At 38.1% G+C, this 13012-nt stretch overlaps 1 protein-coding gene across 4 annotated transcripts in view; it reads left to right on the forward strand.

Annotated features, from left to right (window-relative positions):
- Nucleotides 1-13012, forward strand: part of Inpp4b (inositol polyphosphate-4-phosphatase type II B) — a 751408-nt gene that overhangs the window by 126148 nt on the left and 612248 nt on the right. For all 4 annotated transcript variants that reach the window (XM_021220100.1, XM_021220101.2, XM_029532468.1 and 1 more), the window contains exon 2: nt 3446-3508. The gene's annotated coding sequence lies outside the window, so the exon portion shown is untranslated. The remainder of the gene's footprint in view (nt 1-3445; nt 3509-13012) is intronic.

Consider the following 13012-nt stretch of genomic DNA (forward strand, 5'->3'; position numbering starts at 1 on the left):
CTGCCACTTCCATGGGTAGAAATCCAAAGCTTTCTGGTTGTATTTTTAATCATCTATTTTCTATTTCCAAAATGTGCAGAATGAGCTTCTGATTCTAAAACATTCTTTCTGAGTATGTGTGTGCATGTATTTGTGCACATGTGTGTATGAAAGTGTGTAGATCTGTATACACATGTCTTTGCATGTCAGAATGTACATATGTATGTATATATTCACATGTGTGCACATGTATATATGTGAGTGAAGGTGTATGCATACATGTGTGCATGTGAATTTTTGTGTTTGTGTGTGTGTGTGTGTGTGTGTGCATGTTTGTGTACCTGTGTGCAGGGCTCCGACTTGCAGAGATCAGAGAACAACCTTCAGATGTTGGTCTCAGCCCTTTTATCACATTTATTACTTTTAGCAGGGTTTCTCTCTGATGTGCCAGTAGAGCTGACCTTCAATGTTTTGGAGCTTCCTCCATTCTTGCCTTCCACTTCATACAAGCAGACTGGCATTGCAAATGCTGGCACTAGCACTTGGGACTTTTCACGTGGCTTCTGGGATCTGAACCAGGGCATGCATGCATGCCAACATGCATGGCAAGTGTTGTTTTTATGCACTGAGCCGTGTTAGAAACAGTATTTTCTAATGTATTTTAGGATGATTTCAGTTACTGGGAATGCTTGTATTTTGTCCAGTTTTATTCCCATGTTGCTAATTTTTCCTTAGGGATTCTCTGAACATACTAAGAGAATCTGAAAGCATTTATTGCAGATACTGTGGAAAGGTAGTAATAAAATAGTATTTATATGTTTTATATTTCCAGTTCTTTATGCACATTTTTCCTGTCTTCCTTGAATGTTGGAATCTTCTTGATTCTTTTTACTTTAACATAAGACACTGGGATAGTTATTTTATAAAGAGAAAAGGTTCATTATGCCTCACTGTTCTGAAGGTGTTGCTGTCACATAAAGTGGCTCCATAGCCCTCAGTCTCTGAGAAGCATAGCTTGTCTTGGCTGGAGTATGTGGTCAAGCCAACCCCTCCTTCACCTTGTAAGACAGGAAGCAAAGAGGATGGGCTACAGTTCCTACTCTCTTTGGGGGATGCTCCCCACAACCTAAGGACTTCCTACTAGACCCCACTTTCCTTTTTTTACTTATTATTTTATTTTATTAGATATTTTCTTTATTTACATTTCAAATGCTATCCCGAAAGTTCCCTATACCCTCTCCCCACCCCTGCTCCCCTACCCACCCACTTCCTCTACTTGGCCCTGTGCTGGGTCATATAAAGTTTGCAACACCAAGGGGCCTCTCTTCCCAATGATGGTCGACTAGGCCATCTTCTGCTCCATATGCAGCTAGAGCTCTGGGGGTACTGGTTAGTTCATATTGTTGTTCCACCTATAGGGTTGCAGACCCCTTCAGCTCCTTGGGTACTTTCTCTAGCTCCTCCACTGGGGGCCCTGTGTTCCATCCAATACCTGACTGTGAGCATCCACTTCTGTGTTTGCCAGGCATTGGCATAGTCTCACAAGAGGCTGTTATATCAGGGTCCCTTCAGCAGAATCTTGCTGGCATGTGCAATAGTGTCTGGGTTTGGTGGCTGATGATGAGATGGATCCCAGGGTGGGGTAGTCTCTGGATAGTCCATCCTTTCATCTTAGCTGTAGACCCCACTTTCTAAAGGTTTCCTCATCTTCCCATAGCACCATCCTGGGAACAGAGAGTTCCATACAGGGACTTTCCAGAGAAGGACATTCAGTGTCCAAACTGTGACTCCATCTTTCAAGGGTTCTTTGTCCTGAGAAATTTTCACAGAGGAAGCTGACTTTTCCATCTTGTCTATATATAGATTGTGGTTTAGATTACTTTTAAATTATTCTTTCCTATGTTACCATTTTTCAATCCCCTACAGATTTCCTTGGAATGTATTCTGCAACTTCCATACATTATATGTTTGTTTGATGAAAACATGCTTTCAAATTTCTTGGTATAATTGTCTGGATATATGTGGTCCTAATTAAAGCATACTTTTTATTCAGTTTACATTTTGTTTATTACAGTTTCTCTTAAGGTTATAAAAACCTGGCTTTTTGTAGGTTTTTCTGTAATGGAATCACTATTTTAGCAGCGAGGACAAGGGTAGATATGTTAAGAGACACTTGGAGCATTTCACACTGTTGGAAGGCTTCTTTAGATCACTCAAGAGGAAGTCCTGCAGGAAAGCTGTTGATAGCTTATAGATTATCTTTCTAAAACATGATCCACCGAAGATTTAAATTCAGTGTTTCCTTGACTATCACAGAGTTTGATTAATCAATGGGGAAATGAGGCAGTTTCCAGTGGGCTATGGTTTAGTCACTCCACCATACCTCTCTCTAGGATGTTGATTCTTAATGGGGCCATAAGCCCTTTCTAAAGCAGAAAGTTGCTAATAATTCTAATAATTACACTGATAGCTGTATTAGCCAACACTTGCTATGCTTATCTGGCATTGTCTTATGTACTTCATATTTATTTATCTCACTTAATCATCATGCTAAGTCTATAAAGTAGAGGGCACAATCAGCCCTATGTTGCAGAGTGAAAGGAAATCATGCAGAGTTTAATTTACTTGCCCACATTCTCACAGCTGGTGAGATGTCGTGATCGCAGTTATAGGATTATTCTGATAATGGCTGACATACCCGATTATTTAATACTGCTTCTCTCTCTTAAAGGGTGAATTTAAAATTCTCACCTATGTGTGTTACAGCCCTTTCTGTAAAGCCGTTCCTCAAACTTGAGATTCTTCTCCTCCAATATGAACATTCAGATAATGATGCAGTAAAATCTTTTATGGGACACTCCTCAAGATTGTTATATGCTCTGGGAGGGAACAAGATATATTTCCATAACTTCTGACTCCCATGGAGAGCTTTCCTCCCCATTCATAGCATAGAAAAGCTTGGGAATCGAGGGTAATCTGCAATTATTTATAGTCATCTTTTGATTTCTGTGGAAAGACATAAACTCTCATGAATATTTCACAGCCTAGACTCTCAGAAAAAGGGAGGAAAGTAGGTTTGGATAATTAAAAATTGCATTTTAGTCCTTTGTATTTCTATAAATGTTGGGTCAACATGGCTTATAGCTTGCCTTTTAAAATTACGGGAGGTAATGCGTTTCTTTGCCAAGTGCAAATCTTATTTCTGTGTGAGAAAAGAAGAGAATCAGAGAAAACAGGCTGAGGATCTGCACAGTCACCCACGTTCTCAGCTGCAGGGAGGAAAGGACCTTTGGGGAATTATTTGGCATTTACAGCAAGTGGCTCCTGGGGCAGCTGCTGAATGAAGCTGAGTATTGTGTTAAATGATTTTCTTCTCTGACCTTTATTACTAATGAATCTTCTTTAAGAAGCATTTAAAGAGTAAAAAGAAAGGTTGTTTTTATTAATCTTCTCTCTTTGCCCACAGAACCCAAAGAAATGGTGTCACCTGGCAAGAGATCTGCTGTGTTTCATGAAAAAACAGCCCAAGGTAGTAAAACTTATTTTGAATTAATATTTTTACAGTCGTTTTAGAAACATGGAACTGTTGACTTTCTTGATGACTGAGTTTAAATATTCTGTGAGTCATCAAAACAGTAAATTTGTTTTTGATAGAAAAGTAGAAGGAAGATTTTTGGTCATCATTATCTTTATAAAGTGTACAGTAAAAATTAAAATACAGAATGGCTTATGAAAAATTGTGGGTAACCATCAATTTTTGATGTTATTTTTCATTTATATAAACAAAATCTTGGGAGTTTGAATTTTCTTTACTTTTTTTTCTTTTCCTTCCTTTTTTTTTATTTCTTTCTTTTCTGAAAACTGCTGAACCATGTTTACAAAGGGCAGTCAGTGAGAGAAATGAGTTTTGTTAGGATATAGTTATGTTAGCTTTTCGTTTATTTAAGCATTAGTCAGAAGGCTGTGCATCCTACCTTTTGAATATGCAAAAACACATCAATACAGATTTCTAGAAAACTTCATCACGCTTTATGAAGATACTCTCACCCAAAACACATATTTTCTCTGGGAAGGCTGAATTAACATTACACAGTTGTTGAATAGCAGGCCTGATTATGCTTAACAGATTGCATATTTAGCTGCTAAATTTTCAAATCGCTGTGTGATTTATTTACATATGTTGTTCTAAGACTATGAAAACCCATGCAAATATTCTAATGCCATATACATGAAAACAAATTGAGTATAGATGAAGATATATAAAATGTACGTGTTTTGCTGATAAAGCTTTTGCGGAAAAAAATTCACATGGGTTAGCATTGTGAATGAATCTAGATAATTCTGTTGAATGCTACAATTTTATAGAGTCATATTGAAATATATTGTATAGTTGCACCCCGATAGGAACTACTGCTTTTTATTTGGGATTAATTGTTGAATATATCTAACCAAAATGAGAACTGAAATAAGGACAGAAATTTAAATTTAGTGGACATTAGTAGAAAAAAAAAAAAACCTGTTTCTGAGTTTTGATTTGCAGTAGATCAAAGCTAAATTGTTAAATTACATTACAGATTAGGATGTTTCTGTTTATTTTTGGTTTTCTTTAATTCCTAATAGGAGAAGCAAATTCCTTGAGAAAATTTCTATATCCTAAAGTTGTTTTTTTTTGGGGGGGGTGGGGTGGGGTTGTAGCCTTATATCCAAGTTTATTGACATTAATATATCTTTAAATCTTAAAATGGAACCTTGGAAAGATCTCCAAGGCTCATAAATTATCAAGAAATAAGGGGGTAGAAAGGGTATAAGGATGAAGTATGAGGATGCTATGAAATCCTGTCCTCTGGACATGTCATGGATGAATGTTATGCAAATGAACTCACAACAGCTGGGACCAGCCAACACACCACATAGGCAGGATCCAGCCCAGAGGATAGAGCTCCTGAGGCTACATCCCTAGCTAGGAGCTCTTGGCAGTTGTCAGCTTCTTGGGCAGGATGTGTGCCACTTTTCTTCAGGAGCATGACCCTGGATAGGCTGCCTGTGTTCCAGTGGATGGTCCTATACCCATGCACATGGTTCCTGCACTAAGTCAACTCAGTGGTTTATGAAGTAGAATGGAGAAAGAGGAAGGAGTGGGGAGGGAGGAGTGGAGGAAGTAGGGGCTAGAAAATGAAATGAAAAACTTTCAAATACCTAGTGAAATCATGTCATGGTCACCGTTTGCTTATAATCACTATCCATGAATTTTCAGTAAGGAAAATAATGATAACTTATACCTAGACAATACACAGAGGATGCGGATGTTGTACTGATGCTGCTGAGGGGAGTGATGGCAGTTTAGGAAGATGATAGACAAGATCTGGTTGAAGGGGAATCAGAGTAGGGAAAGAGAAATATACTGGTTGGGGGAAAATCAGTAAGGGGGATCCTGGGTATATGTGCTACTGGTATAAAAATACAGAATGAGGAAAAGAAAACTTTTCAAGGTATGTTTGTGAGATTTTTTTTCCTTTTCTCAGAGGTCCATACATATTAATATATTCAGATGCTGATGTGAGTGACTGTGTGGAAAAACTTACTTTAAAGGGAATGTTGCAGAGGAAGAGTTAGGGTTAGAGAGGCAATCTTATCACCATGGTAACATTTTAACATCAGCATGGTAACATTTTAACATGTGTTCCCAGAGCAAGGAAACCGAAACTTGCTTCTTTTCATTGTCACACCAACATGCTTTGTATAGAACAAAATTTAAGTTTTGGGGGGATATTTTGGGCAATATTCTCAAAGAAATCACAGTCTAGGATGGTTTTGCATTGATGCCAGAGTGAGAGCTGGTGCAAAGTGGCTTGGGGTGGAAGAGAGAAAAGATGTGGAGAAATTAGGCTATGTCATGATTTCTTGGTTAGTCCTTTAAGCAGGTGTGCTTGTCTCTTATAGTATTCTTTCTGTTCCTGTCCTGTCCTCCTCTCTTCTCCTGTCCTCTCCTCTCTTCTCCTGTCCTCTCCTGTCCTCTCCTGTCCTCTTCTTCCTTCCTTCCTTCCTTCCTTCCTTCCTTCCTTCCTTCCTTCCTTCCTTCCTTCCTTCCTTCCTTCCTTCCCTCCTTCCTTTTCTTTTATTCACTACTGGAATTCACTTATTTTCATTACTGGAATGCCAGGCTGGCCTCAAACTCACAAAGATCTGCCTGTCTTTGCATCCTGAGTGTTGGGATTAAAGGCATGTGGTATTCCGTCTCAACTTATGATATTCCTCTTTATAAGGTGACCAGCAGTAATGTGTTGATACTCTGCCTGTGTTAGCTCAAGTAGGAATGTGCACATACGTGTTAGTGTGCATGTAGTGGAGTTGTCCTCCACCATGACTGACATGCTCATTTTGTGTACAATTAACTGTAATGGGCTCAGAGTGCAAGCTGTTGCACCAAGAGAATACACTGTATTTGAATGCTTTAAAAAGTATGTTTAAATAATTTGTCATGTATAATTGCATTATGTTAAGTATTTGATATTGTTATTTATGATATACATAATTTTGCAATCCAAAGGTAAAGGAAATTTCAATTATTCAAGTCAAAATGTTCTTTTCATATAAAGTGTGATTATATATCATATAAAATATAGTATGCTGTACTATATTCCATAGTTATGTATAAATATATATATAATTCAATATTTACCTGTTCTCCTTATCTGAAAATAGATTGAATTTCATTAACAAAACTTAAGATTTGTACTGTATTTTTAAACTGTGCTTTTAGATTTATTTTATTTACATGGGTATTTGTATGGATGATGTATATGTAGAAGCCAGAAGAGGGTATCACATTCCATGGAACTGGAGTTATGAACAGTTCTGAGCTTCCCTGTAGGATCTGAGAAATGAAGCCATGTCGTCAGAAAGAGCAGTAAGTGCTCCTGACAGCTGAGAAACCTCTCCAGTCCCTGTATTTTATTTTGATTGTGCATGAACATTGGATTTTCTTCTCAAATACATTTAACTTTTTTTTTGGGACACTAAGATATAAAATTAAAGGTTTAGCAAAACTTTTGCACTCTAGGTTGGAATCTAGGCTTTAGTGGAAACATTCTGTTGAGAAATTTAAATAAACTGTATTAATGACTTATTACATATATTCCAGAACATTAAGAAATACTTTTTATGTATACTGCTTATAGATTGATTTTACTGCTATTTTCTTTTCTTGATGTATTACATGCTAATACTTAGAACGATAAATATTTTGTGATATTTTAAGAATGTATCGCAAATTGTGTTTATTATTAGCACACATCCATCATTTTAATAACAACAGAAAGCAGAACATCAAAAATTGAAACCGAATAATAAAAACCATGGTTTTAAGTGGAAATTTGGATCCTCCTGAGGCCCAATGTGTGTGAGGCAGTTGTAGCAGGGCTTGATTCAGAGCTCATGTTTGATGAGGACTCTGCTTTGCCTGTACATAGTCACTGTGTCAGGCAAGATGTGCTCTCAAAACTCAAACAATATGCATGTATGCATGCATATATGTATGTATATACATATATATCAAGCATATATATATATATAATGCAATGAGTATGATATGTTTTCATCAGATTTATCTTTTCTCCTCCAACTTCTCCTATGGTCACTTCCATATCTTCTCTCAAAATCATGTCTTCCTCATAATTATGTATTACATATGCACATATAGAGAAACTGACTGACATATAACCCACTGAGTCAGACACATGTGAGGCTGATCACTTAGCTATGCCTCTCCCTCCAACCCAAGCATTATGGAGATGGGGACAGGAGGGTTTAGTGAGTACAGCAGCCAGAGATGCTCGATCAGTGAACACCCAGCTCAGTGGGAGACCCTTCCTCAAAACTCCAATGGGAAAAAGACTGACAGAGGGAGATGCCCATCGGCCTCGAGCTTTCACATGCATGCACACACACACTTGCATGTATAGTGGCACACACACACACACACACACACACACACACACACACACTAGCTTCTAAGATCTTTGTCATATTCTAGTTCTCTCTCTCTCTCTCTCTCTCTCTCTCTCTCAGTGTGTGTGTCTGTATCTCAGCCTGCACCCATATATCACTGCTTAAACACATAATCTATCCCAGCATGTTTGATTTACATTGCCTTACATATGTCCTTCTGCTTCCAAGTGTGTATATATGCTTACATGTGTATATATTTCTATCATTTTATATAAAGCTATCTGTAATGATGATTTTTCTCTCAATATAATTTTGAAAATATGCCTGCCACTTGCCTTCACTCCAATGTGTAACATAGACATCCTTTGAATGAATATGCATGCTCTTTGATTCTCCAAGATTTCATTGAAGGAGTGTTTAAAAGGCTGAAAGATTTCTTTGTACTATGAGAGCTATAACTTAGCTATGCTCTGCATTAATTAGGCTTACCTGGTGAACAGATTCTATTTTATCACTTATTTTCAATGAGAATAAAGTCATACTGACAATCCAGTAATTTATAAATTCACAGATGGGATATACTTTGGACCCTAGGAAGATGGCCCAATCTTGTCACCCGTTGTTGTGTGCCACACTGCACATGCCGTTGATGAAATATCTAACCTGAGTTACTCAGCAAAGTTACTTTGGCCTAAGACAAAAGTTAGTGTCTTTTCTGATCTTTTCCTGTTTTATATCTTACACAAAAATTAATAAAAGTAAATAATTATGTATTAATTTATTAATTTAATTTCTACCTGCTGTTCTCAAATGCTGTAGCTGAAGCAGGGAAGTGCATCTAGAAATAGAATGTCTTTCTTTTGTTACAAATTCTTACACATACACACACACACACACACACACACACACACTAAATTGTTGCATCTGATAGAAATTATCTGTGGGGTCTTGGTTAATGTCATAATCATTTCAGTATCTTCTGTGTTTTCTGTATCATAATCTATGTGGATGCTAGAGACCCTTGAAGAAGCCCCACCCTACCATGCACAAATGTCATATATCTGATCCTGTGGGATCATGTGTGGTAGTTTCATGGCCATTTTGGGTGTGCCAGCATGTGAATGTAGAATGGGATTTAACACACCCTGCTCTATGGTAGGCAAGGATTCTACATTATGTAAACACTGAATGTCAAACCTGGGTGTTTGAGAAGTTGGGATAAAATAAAATCTATTGAGGTTAAAGTAAATTTCTTTTGAGTTGAGGTTCCCATTGACAATATCCAGAAAAAGACTAAGGAGATTTGAAGGAATTGGTTTCCTTAGGGGTTAACAGACATTTAGTTTTAATTTATTCAGTATTTCGGGACTAGTCATGAAGGAGTCTCAATTGACTGAAAATTAAATACCTGAACTGAAATTAATAATTTGTAATTCAGTTCTTCCATATATATATGTATACGTATGTATTTGTGTATGTGTGTATGTACGTATGTATTATACACTATGTGTAGTCCATATCATCTAAGTGCATTAAGCATTTAAAAATCATGCCACTAGGTGTCAGCAGTAATCTCCTAGGGTTTCTGTGACCCTTGTCACAAAAAGGAACTTTATTAGAACATCGTATTTGAAAACAGCACTTATCTCATAATGTTAATGAAATATAAAAGTAGAATTATAAAGATATAATCTTATGAGATTATTTTATGCTTGTTTCTGCTCAAAGTTACTGTATCCTTCCTCCTGGTGTTTCTTATTTCAATATACTTGTAAGGTTTGAGCATCTTCTCAGAACGTGTACTTGATATTACACTCTCCATTTCCACAGGTGTGCCCTGTGGTTCATATATCATGTATTGCATAAGCATTGGCTCTTTGGATTTTTATTCATTCTTACTGCAGATGTGTGGTTTTTAGCTACCAACTCTCAGAAGACAGTGTGGCATTAATTTTTGAATACCAATACCTGTATCCTGTCCATTTACTAATGCCTAAGATATTCAGAATCTCTGTTTTGTTATTGCATGGAACTTAGAACATTTAAAAAGACGACGCACAGAATTGTGGATGCTTTCTCTCCAATTGACAAAACAGCATGGAGATAGGAAAAATATATGTTCTGTGAATTGCAATCCACAATTTAGGCCTTAATATGGTAGGTAAAATTACTTGAAGTTTTATTTATAGAAGTTAATAACAAACTATAGCTTGGCTGTGTTCAATGGATGGAACTTATTTGATGATGCAGTTCTCTTCTGGTTACATTACCTCACACTAGGAGGACTCAGTCTAATCTGTTGGGGTTTTGGTGCTAGGATCCTATCCTGAATGACTGTCTATCAACCAAGTACCAAGCAGTTTTATAAATAGTAGAAAAATAGACTTCTTTCCATCTCTCTTGTTCAGAAAAATTTTGATGTAAGTTGCATTTAAAAACATTTCAACTAAAGCTCTTAAAGGAATATAAAGAGAATTTCTGCCTCAAAGAAAATTCTAACAATGACTCTTCTAATATAAAGTTGCCCCTGCTTCATCCTGAAATTGTTCATTTGTGATTTTTTAATTTAACTTGTAAGAGAAACATCAAGTTTACTGGAGTTTCATATCCATTTTAGTAGTAGGAGAAGACTGTGCCGAGATTTTCCCCAACACTGAGGCTGTTAGTTTTAATTATATTCACAGGTGATGAAATCATGCTCCAATTATTTGACCCGTGTAATGACCAAACCAGGACTAGATACAGGGGGCAAGTGCTGTGGATATGTAAGAAACACATCATTAGCCAACCTTGAACCTGGGGCCCAAGTGTGCAGCTTACTGGCTCTGTAATGGCGTAGCCCTGGATTCCCCTATTTAATCCCTTAAAGGAGGTCACTCCTGAGATCTGATAGGACATCTGTCATCCATCTTCCTGTTCATGACATATATGGAATAGAGAGACTGCCAGTTTCAACCTAGCTCCACGGTATGCTAACTCTTGCTTCATATCCATGTATATATTTCTCCTTTTTAATTATAACTCATTATCAAGAGTATGGCTACATCTTTTTATGTTATGTATGGCAATTTAGTGCATGCATGCAGTATATTATAATTAATACAATTGATTTCTTTGTTCATCATTTTTATGTGTTGGGAATTTCATGTTCCGTGATCATTGTGAAGTGTGTCCTATGATGTTTAATCATTGGTACCTCTACAATGATAAACAAGAAGAGGGACTCCTACACCATAGCCGGACTCTGGTGTCTTTATTTGAACTCTTTTCCCTCTCTCTTACTACCTTCCTTTCCCAGTCTCTAGTTTTCCCAGAGGACATGTGGTATGTGCTTTTCTGCGTCTGGCTTATTTTACATGGAATAATGCTCTCCAATTTCATCCATGTTGCATCAAATGATAGGATGTTGGTATTTTTTATCATGAAAATATGCCATTGTCTCTATTCATGGAAGGATATCTGGGTTGAGTCTATATTTAGGCTATTGTATACATGGCTGTAAGGAACAGGGGGCTGCAAACATGTTTTTGATGTAACAATTTCATTTCCTTTGACTCTGTACATGTAATGGAATTGCTGGATCATATGGTAGTTCTGTTTTTGGTTTCCTGATGTATTGCCCTCCTATTTTTCATAGTGTCTATTCTAATTTACAGCTCAACCAAAAGCAAATACACGTGTATATCTCTACATCCTTGGCCATACCTGTTAATTTCTGGGTTTTTTATTTTCATTTTTTATTAGAGGTTTTCTTTATTTACATTTCAAATGTTATCCCCTTACCTAGTTTCCTCTCCGAAAATCCCCTATTTCCTCCCACCTCCGCCTGCTCACCAACCCACCTACTTCCTGGCCCTGGCATTCCCCTATACTGGGGCATAGAACCTTCACAGGACCAAGGGCCTCTCCTCGCATTGATGGCTGACTAGGCCATCCTCTGCTACATATGCAGCTAGAGCCACAAGTCCCACCATGTGATTTCTTTGATTGGTGGTTTAGTCCCAGGGAGCTCTGGGCGTACTGGTTAGTTCATATTGTTGTTCCTTCTATGGGGTGCAAACCCCTTCAGCTCCTTGGGTTCTTTCTCCATCTCCTTTATTGGGGACCCTGTGCTCCTTCCAATGGATGACTGTGAGCATCCACTTCTGTATTTGCCAGGCACTGACAGAGCCTCTCAGGAGACAGCTATATCAAGCTCCTGTCAGCCAAATCTTGTTGGCATCTGCAATAGTGTCTGGGTTTGGTGGTTGCTTATAGGATGGATTATTCATTTCTTTTTGATGATAGCCATTCTGCCTTGGTATGATGCTGTCTCAGTCAGGTTCTGATTTCCATTTCTTTATGCATCTTGCCTCTCTTCTCACCTTCATTTGACTGTTCATTTACATGGATTAAGCCAACAAATTGAAAAGACCAGGCTCTCTTTAGGATGTTCCGTAAATTCAAATACCTCATCAGGCCAGTCCAAAAGCACTTTACTGCTGGCCGCATCCCAAATTCTTGCAACTTTATTTCCAACCAATTCCTTGCCTGGAATTGGAATATCTTGTAGCTCTCACAACCCTTCTGACGTCACTTGTATATGAAGTACTTGTATCCACCAATATTTTTAGACTCAGTCACTTGTATTTTTAATCACTTCCTGTACTGATTTTCTCATCAGTAAAATGGGGCAATAATAACAGGGAAAATGTATGTTTAAAGAATTTGATTTTTCAGTTATATCGCATAGAAATTTTGGCCTTTTCCATTTTGAGACAGGCTCTCACTATAGCCCATGATGGAATAGAACTCATGAGTCTCCTGTTTTACCCTACTTAATGTTGGAATTCAAGATGTGCACCACTCCGCTGCACTGCCGGGGAAAGAGCTGACTGGTGAAGGGACCCGCAGCTGGTCCCGACCGTCCTGCGCCTCTCCTGCCCAGGAGGGGTGTTCGCCTGGCGGCTGTCCGCAGGCTGTTCCAGCGCCCAACACCTTGCCTCCCCGACCGAGGCGGGGTGTCCGCCTGGCATCCAGCGCCTTTCCTCACCCGAGGAGGGGAGTGCGCCCGAGAGCAGTACTAAGGCTTGGGGTCTACCCAGAA

The sequence above is a fragment of the Mus pahari genome, chromosome 20 (assembly GCF_900095145.1).
Source record: "Mus pahari chromosome 20, PAHARI_EIJ_v1.1, whole genome shotgun sequence".
In the NCBI taxonomy this organism is placed as follows: domain Eukaryota; kingdom Metazoa; phylum Chordata; class Mammalia; order Rodentia; family Muridae; genus Mus; species Mus pahari.